The following is a 13,089-nucleotide window of genomic DNA, read 5'->3' as shown; positions in this document are numbered from 1 at the left end:
TATTATTAAAAAATTGTTATATTTTTATTCTAATAAATTCTATATCACAAAGAAAAAAGAAAAAAAATACATTAATAACAACAATAAAAAATAAAAATAAAATAAAACAGACGTCGGAGAAAAAATGCAAAAAAAAAAAAGAAACAGGAAGAAAAACAGTGCGAGTTAAAATTAACTTGTTTAGTTGTTTATACTTATTTACCAAAAAAAAATTATAGGTAAATGGACTGTTTAATTCATTAAGATAATTAGTCAAAGATTACTTCAAATTAGTCGTCTACAAAGTAAAACGTCCTAAACAAACAAAAAAAAGATTGAATGCCACAAATACAATGAATCTTTCCTTTCCTTTCTAATTTTTGTTTCTTTTCTTTTCCGTGCTTGTACATTAATTCCTTTTATATAAACACACATAACTAAAAAAAGAAAAAAAAATTTAAAAAAATAACTAATAGCAAAAAAAAAAAGAAGCAATCCAATCTAAATTAGAAAGCTTGGCTTGATGGAAGGACCCGAATTTCCAGAAGAAAACCGATCCGAACATTCCAGAAACCTAAAATGTGGTTAACAGAAATTACCATATCTTCGATCTCGATTTCGATTTTGTGCCCTAATTTTGATTTTTCCTATCTACGATGCGTAAACGACGACGTTTCGTGCGACTTGTTGCTGATCGGAAGGCGAGAAGGCGAGAAACATGAGGGCGGCCATGATGCCGACCGGAAAGAAGAGGAGGACGAGCGGCGGCGGTGGTAGCGGCGGCAGCATCAGCGGAAGAACCACCATCGACGTCGCCAGAACCACCAGGATCAGAATGTACCCTAAGCTGTAACAACGCACCATGCCAGTGACGTCACTATTCTTCTCGTTCTCGTTCTAGTTCTTCTTCTTCTTCGAATTCTTGATGTTGATGTTGATTCTGTTCTTGATCTTGTTGTTTCTGTATTGTGGATTATCTCTACGATCATGTTATAGGCTGCGCCAGCGTCGGCGATTGTGGTGGTTGTGGTGGCTGCGGAGAGGGGTAGAATGGTAAAATGAAGTGGAAAATGGAATGAAAGAGAAGTATGGCGGTGGAAAGAGGAATTGGGAGAAGGATTTATAAGAGGTGGTGATGAGAGTGGTTCATTGGATTGGGTCCCAAGTTGAAGACCCAAGTGGTGTGGGACCTACTTCTCCCAATTTCATCTGCTTCTTCCATTTATTTTCTTCTGAATCATTCTTTCTTTTATTATTTTATGGTGAAAACTACTCGAGTGCAGTCGATTTCACGTGGAGTTGATATCTGAGAGAACCATTAAATAATTTAACTAAATTTTTATTTAACAATTTTTAGATATCAATTTCATATAAAGTCAACTTTACTTGAGTTTTTATCTTATTTTATTCTTTTAAAAAAATAATAAATTTAATTTTGATACTTTAAAATTATAAAATGTTTTATATATCCGTTTCTCTTATTAATATAATATTACGTAATTGATATATAAACTACTTTATATTAACCATGTATTAAAATTAAATTCATGTAAGGAGTAGAGAAGATTTGAGAAAATGATTCTTTTATGGTGGCTAACTGGCTAGTGGCTACTACTTCTTACAATGTATTTACTTGTTCAATCAAAAAATATATTTTTGGAAAGTGGTCCAGTTGCAATATAGAAAAACACCAATTGGTTTTGTTAATTGAAAATAAAATAGATTCTTTTATTGAACGGCAAAATGCGGTTATTATTAAAGTTTATTTTTGATATACTCTCGGATTATAAAATAAGTTTATATGTATATTTAATTATATATTATAAAATCATATTATAAAAATCATTATTTTTTATTTTGACTATACAAATAGTTATTTAAAAAAAATATGTGATTATATACGATATAAAATATTTTATTTTATATTATTAGTATATTAAAATTTTATTTTTGAAATAAATATATTATTTAAGTTAGTAATAATTTAACTTATATAATAACATATATATAAATAAAAAAATAAAAAAATACAAAAAAGGTTATATAATTTTCTTTATAAATATATAATACATCACTATTTGTGTGAGAGAATATAGAAAATTAATTTTTACTTATTCAATTTTATAATTTAAGTCTATAATTTAGTATTAAGAATTTGTAATTTAAGATTTAAAATTTAAAATAAATAAAATAATTTCAAAAGTATTTTGACTGATATTAGTTAATATAAGTTAGTTTTTTAGTATTATTCATAAAATTATATAATCTCTTTGTATTTTTTATAATTATTTTTTTTCTTTCACTTACTAATTACTATCTCATTTATTTAATAGAATTATTAGCAAATAATTAATTAATATTGTCAAACTGTTTCAAATAATTTATTTTTTGACTAAATAAATTTTGAATTAAAAATGTATTTACAACTAGAGGAAATAAATAGTAAAAGAAAACTAAATAAATAAATCAAAATTATGAAATAACTGGGGTTCTAATAAAAAATAGAAATTAATAATGGGTGAATTGAATTTGGTGGGAGAATCTGCAGAATCAAAGCAGCAGATCCCAATATATACAGTGTTGATACGTCTTTCACTTTTTTTAAATATTAAATTCAAGCGGTGCTTTCAACTCTTGCTGTATATTTTGTTTCTTTCTACAAATAGAATACTTGTAATATATAATTTTTTAATAATAGAATTTTATTATAATTAATTAATGACAATTGTTTTTAGATTAATTTTTGTTTTAAGAACAAACTTATATACTCTTACACAATAATTTTTGTTGGATTTACATAAATTTTTTGTATAATCAACTTATTATCTATGTTACATTAAAATATTTTTTATACGATTAATAAAAATTGAATTTTAAAACTGATATCTTGTTATAAAATCACTTTTTTCAAACTTAAACCAATAAAAACATAAATAAGACTGATTATATCTTTAATATTGATATTATCAATAGTTTTCTAGTTAAATAATAAAACTAATTAAATAAAAAATATATATTCACAATGTAAAGAGAAAAATCATTTTCTATGGTTTAATATTTATTTATTTTTGTTGTTTACGGTATTTCTTAATATAACAGACTAAAAATTAATTTATCGTGATTCATAACTCTATTTAAGGATTTGACGCACATAAAAAAATTCAAATATTTTAATACTTATTTTAACATATTAATAAATTAACTAGCAAATCAATCTAAATTAATTATGATTAATATACTGATAATCTAAATTAATTATGATTATTATTTTAAAATCTACTATTAAAATTACTGAATTATTGAAACATGGATGTTTCAGATATATTTAGAAATTTTCCTAAAAGTTGTTTGGGAATCATATCCAACATGAAATAACTCTTGAGATCGCACAAGTGACTATATATTATTTTATTGTATAAACTCCAAATGGAAAAATCAGTTGCAATATTCTTTTCTACAATATTGTACTTAGTTGCATGATGAGGCTTTGTTCTTTTCCATGTTTATCACTGCTTCTTCTCTGATTCTCTTTGTACTTAGTACGTGGTTGTCACAACCACCTAAGAAAATCAATTACTTTCAGTGCTATCACTTATCTAGTTATATTTCAGAATTTTTTAATAATAATAATAATAATAATAATAATAATAATAAAAATAAAAATAAAGAGGCTACTTTAATAAATACACTAAAAATATATTTTTTTAAAAAACATTCACACGTATTATGTTATTATTGGATATTCTTATTAAATCGGTTAATAATTTATTTTTTATTATAAATCAGAACAAAACCGATTTATTATAGCAACAATAATAAATTCAATTGTCTGCATTATAATTATTAAACTCGATTTGATTCGATCGAATTATACCATCTAAATCGAGTATCTTTAAATTTTTTTATAAAAAGATAATTATATTCTTGACTTTTTATTTTTCGGACATTTAAATCCCTAAAATTTTAAAAATACAATTAAATTCCTAAAAAAATTGAATTTATTGTTATTGTTATAAAAAAATCTGTTTTATTCTAATTTGTTAAATTAAAAAATAACTAATTCATTAATACTTCTAATAATAATACGATACGTAAATATCTTTACAGAAAAACGTTTTACGCATCTTTATTGAAAATCCCCTAATAATAATAATAACAATAATAATAATAATAATAATAATAATAATAATACCGAAATACAAATGATAACAAATGCATGTTCTATAAAACACTAGAAATATGGGTTTAGGTTTTTGTTTCGTTATAAATGTGAATATAGGATTATTAATTTATTTATAGCTGAATTAATTTCTGATGTCCTCCACATGATTATTGTAATATATAATAATATAGTTGTGTTTATGCCTAGTTAATTAGGTTATATCTAAGCTATCTAATCTAATGATATAACGCCTAAACCTAACAAAAATAATATAGTTTTAAAAAAATGATAATCATAGCTCAATCATAATAAACGTCAAGCATTAACAACAAAAGGAATCTTGAAGATCTGATTATTAAAAGAATTTGTCTCTTATCCATTCATTTAATCCATTATTAAATAATTTAATTTTCGTAAATAATTAGTCCAACAATTTCTTCAAATTAAAGTAAGAAAGTCCACTTGATTAAGCAAATAAGCATGACTCTTGAATTATGATCTTAAAACTCATAAATATTGTTTTTTCCTTTACTTGTTCACCTTCTTCAGATTTAATTATTAGATCAGTATGTTGGCATTTTTTTTATACTGTGGATCGTATTTAATTATTTACATGCCATCTTTCATTACTATATTAAAAATTTTTTGAGTAATACTCCAAATAGATCTCCAAAAAATTTACAGTCAAACAGATTTATTAACAACAAAATTTAATTAAAATTTTGATTCCGACATTTTTAATTATACACCAGATACATCTTCATGACAGTTTGACCCAATCAGGACGCCCTACATAAAAGTTAACGGGTTGACGTGTCAGATTAACTGTCACGTGTCACCTCCAGGACAATTTAGTCCCCATTCAAGTTGGACAAAACGACGTTGTATTGGATTATGAGGCGAACGACGTCGTTTCGTGGAGGAAAAATTCGTCCCCATCATAGAAGCAAAGTTGCGAAATGGTAACGTTTTAAATGAGGGACCTATCTGCCTGTTCGAGGGGATCTATCTGCCTGATGATTATGTTTCTATAGGGACTTATTTGTTTGATAACCTAACGTTTGTGGACCTATCAAACTTATAATTGGTGACATTACCATCAAATATATTCATTTGGTTTCATTGAAAACACAGACTGATGTATCTGGACCTGCTAGCTTGCAAAATTCTAATCCTCCCTCTCAATCTCTCATGACACTCAAATTGAAGATTATCCTTTACATATAACAAAAAAATGTCGCTGACAATCTCAAAGTGTACTAATTTTGAATGACTTAATGCGTATGTTGAAATCTGTATGAAACATCCTCATAATAATTTTGTTAATTTCAGACTCAGCAACCTTTTAGACGTCCAAAGCAAATAGTAATCAAGCTCAAGTCTCAGAAGAGTGTTAGTGTTGAGACCATGACAGCTGCAACTATTGGCACAACATTTAGATTGTTGAAATTTGTTCCAACACAAGATTGAAGCAGTCTACGAAGAAATGATGCTTTTAAGGATTATTCCAACATCATGTATTGTTACGTGGGAGGAAATAGAGCTTTTGTTATTTGGGTTGGTTTGGTTTAGTCTATATTAAAGAAAATAAATCTTCTTTTGTGAGATTTGGTTTATGTTGCTACTGAACTTAACTACTTATGTGGTTACAATATTTTTATTATCAGTTATGTAACCATTTTCTAAAATGGATGAAACAAACCAAAAGCAATGTGTTTCTTTTACACTATTTCACCACAATTAATTTCATGCATATCCATCTAAATATAATAAAACATTTCAATTTAACAATTTGATAATCAACACAGATTAAAACTTGCCTAAATGGCCACCACATACATATAAAACACAACTACAACTACCAATGCCCCCCAATTATTATATCCCTAAACAAAGCAAAAACAGTATGCTTTTACTTCACAATTTAGATATCCTCATTCGTCTTCAACAACAGATCCTCCAACTGATTCACTCTCTCCTCTAAGCCATCGTTCAATATATGCATTAAGTCATTCAAAATTAGCATATCTTAGAATTTTGCAAGCTACTAGGTCTAGATACATCAGCTTGTGTTTTCAATGAAACTAAAAAAGGACAATGAATATATTTGAGGCTAATGTCACCAATTATAGGTCAGATAGGTTTTAAATATTAGGTTATTAGACAACTAGGTTCCTATAGAAGCATAATCATCAGGTAGATAGGTCCCCTCGAACAGACAAATAGGTCTCCTATTTAAAACGTTGCCGTTTCGCAATTCTGTCTTCCATGGTGAGGACGAATTTGTCCTCCACAAAACGACATCGTTTTGTCCAACTTGGATGGGGACTAAATTGTCTTGGAGGAGATAGTGGCAGTTAACCTAACACGTCAATCTGATAACCTCCACGTAGGACGTCCTGACTGAATCAAACTGTCATGAGAACGTATCTGGTATATAACTAAAAATGTCAAATCAAAATTTTAGTTAAATTTTATCGGGGACAAATTTATTCGACCTTAAATTTTTTGGGAATCTATTTAAAATATTACTCAAGCTTGTTTTGATGAATTTTTATTGATCGATGGCTTTAACGTTTTGTAAAACGAATTGAATATTTAAGTCTAATTAATATTTCTGAAATTTAATAAAATAATAAAGTAATTTACTTTAAATTTTAAATCTATACACTTGTTAGACAAATTTTTTGGATAAAGAAAGAACGAAAATAATTGTTAAATTTAGAGACTTGTTTGATTATTATTGAAAAAATGGCAATATCACTTCTATCTTAATAATATTATTTCTTTTTTTTTTAAATTGTACAAACTATAATGTAAAAAATTATATAAAATTGACATCATCAAAAATTTTTATTATTAAAAGTAGAAAACCATTTTAATTAAATTTTAGAGACTGTGTTAAACTTTATCTCCTTATAGATTCAAATGATGAACCCTTTAATTAAAGGTGGAGTTAAAATTTTTGAATTCATTATTTCTTATCACTTATGGACTCATCTTGAATATTTTTTATTAAGTAAATAAATCTATTAACTATTTATTTATTATATTTGATATCAATAATTTAATATGTAATAGATTTTAATTGAAAACTCAGATACAGTTGACTTCACGTGAAGTTAATAGTTGAAAGTCGTTAGATGATTTGACTGATTTGACTAAATTTTCATCTAACAGCTCTTAATTATTAACTTAACGTGAAGTCGACTGCACATGAGATTTTCACTTAGATTTTAACATGTTTTTCACATTCATTTTGTCAACTGAATCTTCTAATGTCTAGTCGCACTCAAAGCTATTATTGCAATTTACTCTTTTGCCCAAAGACCCCCATAATTAAAGAAAATTGGTTTGGATTCAATGTATATTTTGTGTAAAAATTTGAACATGTTGGGTTCAATGTCATTATACCTTTTTTTAATTAAGAACTTGCTCTTGGTTGAGTTGGTTCTTTACGTAGTTACTCAAAATGGGGATTTTTCATACCAAAACGTAAAGCCACAAAACAAATTTTGTTTATTATATATACTAGTTGATTAATATATTTATAGGCATCGCTAATTAATTTAATTTACTCTTTTGTATTTATATTATTGTTTAAGAATAAAACTCTACATTTAAGTAAAATACTTAATTAAATCTAACCAAATTGTTATAACCGTTTTTTAAATTATGTATCTTCTCCTTTCTCATTTTCTATCTTCTCTATTTCTGTTTCCTTCTTCTTCTCATTTTCTTTCTTCATTTACGTTTTTTTTTATTCTTCTTCTCCTACTTTTTCGCTTTTTCTTTTTCTTACTAACATTTTAGTTGCTATTTTTCTTCTCCTTCTTTTTTTTCTTTCTTTTATTATCGTCGTCACCATGACCATCACTACCTTCTCCTCGCTCTTCCTCTTCCTTTTTTTTTCATTTTATTTCTTCTTTTCATTCGTTTTCATCCTCTTCCTTTTCCATTATCATCATCGTTATCATTATATCGTCATCGTCATCTTCTTTATCGTTACCGTCGTTATTATTATCGTTATCGTAGAACTTTTGTCATATTCACAACGTTGTCTGATCTAAAATTTATTTGAATTTGTTTTTATTCATGATTCAGTCTTGTTTGTGTTCTTGTTTTCGAACTTAGTTTGCGTGTTACAATCATTAAGTAATTTCAGTGTAAAAACTAAGAAATTTATATGTATTTGTTATTAAGAAAATTTTGTGTATTTTTATGCTGATAAGTTCTGCATAATAAAAAACTCAGCACAACGATGAGGGGTCCAATCCTTCATTTTTCAAGGTGAGAGAGAATGTTATCTACAATCCGACCAAAAAGCACACAATTTATCCGATTATTCCTGCACATTAACTTGCTAATGAGATGTCGTAATACTAAAGTGTTAATCATTTCATAACTACTTGCGTTAGGCCGTGATAAATTACTCTAGATCTTGCAATTGCTTCTTCATTTTTTTCTTCATTATTATTTTTTTCTTATTCATCTTTTCCTTTTTATTTTACCTTTTAAGTTTTTTCTTGTTTACTCTATAACAAGAATAAAAACAACGAACCTACATTCATTCAACTAAAATCAGGTTTAATTACTCTGTCGGTTCTTATAGTTTCATTGAATTTTCAATTAGGTCTCCATACTTTTTTCCTTTTCGATTGAGTCTTATACTATATTAGATTTTGTAATTAAGTCTCTACGGTGACAAAAACGTTGGAATTATCGAAATATTCTATTGAACAAAACAAATATATCTAACACTTGACTGAATATTCTGTATAGTTAAACAGAATATTCCGTTAATTTTAACGTTTTATCACAGTAGGGACTTAATTACAAAATCTGATATAGTATAGGGACCCAATTAAAAAGAAAAAGTATGTGGACCAAATTAAAAAATCGGTAAAACTATAGGTACTAACAGAATAATTAAACCTAAACCAATAAATAAATAAATAATACAGCATTAAAGAAGATATTTTTGTGCTTTTATAGCAAAATTTCGGTGTAAAAACTAAGAAATTTATGTGTATTTCTTCTTCTTCTCAATTTTTTTCTTATTTTACACTTTTAACAAGAATAAAAACAAAAAAATCAAACAATAAATAAGAAGAAACACATAATGCTGCAAAATTACTAGATAGAGGATGAACCTATATTCATTCAACTAAAAGAAAGAAAAAAAATATATAGCATTAAAAAAGACATTTTTGTATTTTTATAACAAAATTTCAGTGTAAAAACTAAGAAATGTATGTGTATTTGTTAAGAAATTTCGGTATTTTTATTATAATAAGTTTTGTATAATTTCAAAATTTGTTCTTTCTTTTCTTTATATTCTATTGATTTTTTATCGTCTTATTCTTATTTTATTTTTTTATAATTATTTTTGTTTCACTCACTTAAAAAGAATAAAATAAAAAAATCAGTACTATAAAATTATTAAAAAAAAAATTGCAACAACAACAAGAAGAATAAATCTATTAGTAACATAAAAACTCTAACCTGAACTAATCTGTTTTCATTTCTGTTAAATACATAGACATTAGGTGAAATGTTGAAAATTATGTGTATGTATATATGATGTATCAAGAGTAGAGATTTGTTTTTTTGTATATTTAAATGAAAAGTGTCATAAATTAAATGTGATTTATTGAACATAATAAGATTACCAACCAAAACTTAAAGAGGATTAATTATTTTATTTCACAGCAGCGTGCTTTAATTTCTTTTCATCACGTTTTATTGTACATACATTTCAGGTGGATGAGTTCCTCATTCAATGTCGTATAGTCAATATCTCACTTTTTAATTAGCACGTGTTTTATAAATGTTTCGTAATATCTTAGGCTACCTTTGTTTACAATGATAAAACACTAAATCAAAAATATAAAATATAAAATTGTATTTGACAGATAAAATATAAATAAAAATATTATATTTAAAAATATTAAATTAATATATTTTGTATCAATTTTAATAAAAAAACATTGAGACATTAATAAATAACATAATTTATTTTTTATTTTTTTATTATTTTTATTAATTTTTTATAATTATATTTTATATTTCTGTTATTTATGTCTTATTCTTAATATCTTATCTTATCATATTTTAAAAAACAAGCAGTTTTATAGACTTATAGGTCATTCATATCCTAAATTTATTTTTTCTTCTTCAGAAATTCAATTCATGTTTAATTTGAGTTACATATATAGTTGATTGAAAGTGAATTGAACTTTACCAAGAAAGGCTAAGATTATTTAGTTCAATGTTCAAAGCATTATATACTTTCAATATATATGTTCATACTTCACATTTTTTATAATAAGAAAGGGGAATTTCTTTATTCTTCTGTGACTCTGATTTATCATGTTTTATTTTAGAGAAAATATCTCTCTTTTTTAGTGAGATGTTAAATTTTTTCTATTCTTTTTTTCTATGTATAAAATATAAATTTCTCTCATATAACACTTGAACTTCTTTAATCAATTTTGAAATATTGTTGTTAATTATAATTTGGACATCAACATTAACCTCAATTTTTATGAATAATTATATTTTACAAAAACTCCTTCAATATATAGTTTTTTTATTATGTAGTATACTAAAAAAAATCAATGATAATTTTAAAAATATTTTATTAATGTATAATTAATTAGTAAAATTGTGTTTTGCAAAAGTATCCTTTAACAAAAATTTCAAAAGTACATTTTATTATGTTAATAAATATAATATATTTATAGTTATTAAAAAATGAACTTTTTTAAATTTCAAAGTAAAGGAAAAACATTTTTATCAAAAGATATTTCCATAACATACAATTTAATTAATAAAAAATTAAAATTAACATTGACGTAGTAGTTAGAATTAACAATTATTTTTCTTTTGAGTGTTATTAATTGTATAAGAAAGAAGAATGAATATTTAATAATTAAAGGATCGAATAAAATGTATCATTATGCATTTCAAAATGAGTAAAATTTGGTCTCTAAAATATTATGTGCGAATTAAATTAGCTCTCAAATTTTAATTGAATTAAATTATAGTTCCTCTAGCAAATAATCATTGTTCGAATATAGAATAGTGTTTGTTTTGTTTTTTTCATGTTTAGACAAAAAAAAAAAAATTATAGTTCCTCAAAATATCTATTATGTTTCAGTGAGTCAAATATAATATATAATCAAATATTTCATTGGATATTTGGATTTAACATCATCCATGCATGCACAAATACAGTTGTTAATTTGGATAAAACTAATTTAATTCAATTGAAATTTGATTGCTCACTTTGATTAATCATATTTGAGGAACCAAATTAAACATTTACTCTCTCAAAAGAGATAAATATCAATTTCCCTGAAATCAACATACGAATTCTTAATCCTCACTCAAATTAGTCCAAATATTTATACTAATTAAGTAGGCCCCGTTATATATTGATAATTGTATAAAGAGTATTTTTAATTTTGACAAGTACAGAATATTATAAAATACAGTTTCATATTTTCATAATTAAATGTCAATGCAGAGTGTAATCCTCGTCATGAAAAGAAATTTTTAAAATTTCAAGCTATCTTGTCATACATCAAGATATTTATTATATATAAGTCAGTAATAATTGACCGTTGATATCCTAATATTTTAAATTAGGTAAACTACAAAAAATTATCCAAATAATTTTTTTATTTGATAAAAATATATTCGAATTTTTTTATCAACAAAAATATTTTAAAATAATATAAAAATATGATAAAAATATTCAAAATTAAATATATATTCTTAAAAAAATTTAGAGGTTAAATTTTAATACAATTTTATACAAAAAAATGAAATATTTTTCTCTTAAAATTTTATCATTTTCAGTAAGTATATATTTTTTGTAATTTTATTGTCAATATTCAATAATATTTTTAAAGAAAATATAAAGATCAAATTTTTATTCGATTTTTTATATATTTTTTAAATAATTATCCAAATATTCCTATAAAATTTTAGATCAAATATATAAGTGATTTATCAAATACAAAAGTCATTTGTCATTCACAAAAAATTAATATTTTTTTTGAACATTTTTATCGCTTTTTAAAATTATTTGAGGACATTTTTATCGATAACATAATTCGGATACGATTTTTAAGTTTAGCCATTTTAAATAGGTTAAACTAGTTTTATTTCTATATTAATTTTTTTAAAAGTAAAACTTGTTTTATTTTTGTAAACTAGTTTTTAAAAAAACGCACCATATTATAAATTAAACTAGTTTAAAACTAATTTCAATTTACGAAAAAATTTAACCATAAACACTCCTACTAATTAGTCACATAGATGATTATCGATATCCAAATCATAAAAAATATTAATATTAATAAATTAATTAAAACGCTTTACCCTAGATTTATTTTAATAATATAGTTAACTTTATGAATGTTGACTCGTTTAATTTCTTGCCTAATGAAAAGTAATGATACATGTACATGCTTCATTTTCAGCAGCAGAAATTTTCATGCTGTGAACTGAAAACAAAGTTTGAAAGGGGTGATGAATACTCTTACATGAAGCATGTGTTACAAGAAAAAAAAAATGAATGAAACCAATGAAATTTAGAAGTTAGTTGGGATCAAATTCACTACAAATAATAATAATAATTAATAATAATAAAGCCATCGTCAACTTTCATGTGCTGTGTGACCCTTCCTTACGCTTTCGCATGCTTCAATTCAATTCATTCATACTTTAATTTCTACAGTTGACGGTAGCTATCACACATTTTTCTTTAATTTTATTGAAAGGAAAATTTCAATATGATGTTCTTGACGGCTATTTAATTTTTTAGTACTATGTATGTGACATCTTATAGTTATTATAATTATAAATGAAAAGTAAACACCTTGGTCCATTCTAACCCACTCAAATTTGAATGAATCACTAAATTTCATTCATAAAAA

Source organism: Arachis duranensis, chromosome 10 (genome assembly GCF_000817695.3).
Source record: "Arachis duranensis cultivar V14167 chromosome 10, aradu.V14167.gnm2.J7QH, whole genome shotgun sequence".
NCBI classification, from domain to species: domain Eukaryota; kingdom Viridiplantae; phylum Streptophyta; class Magnoliopsida; order Fabales; family Fabaceae; genus Arachis; species Arachis duranensis.
The sequence above is the reverse complement of the archived record's forward strand: the minus strand, read 5'-3'. Positions refer to the sequence as shown.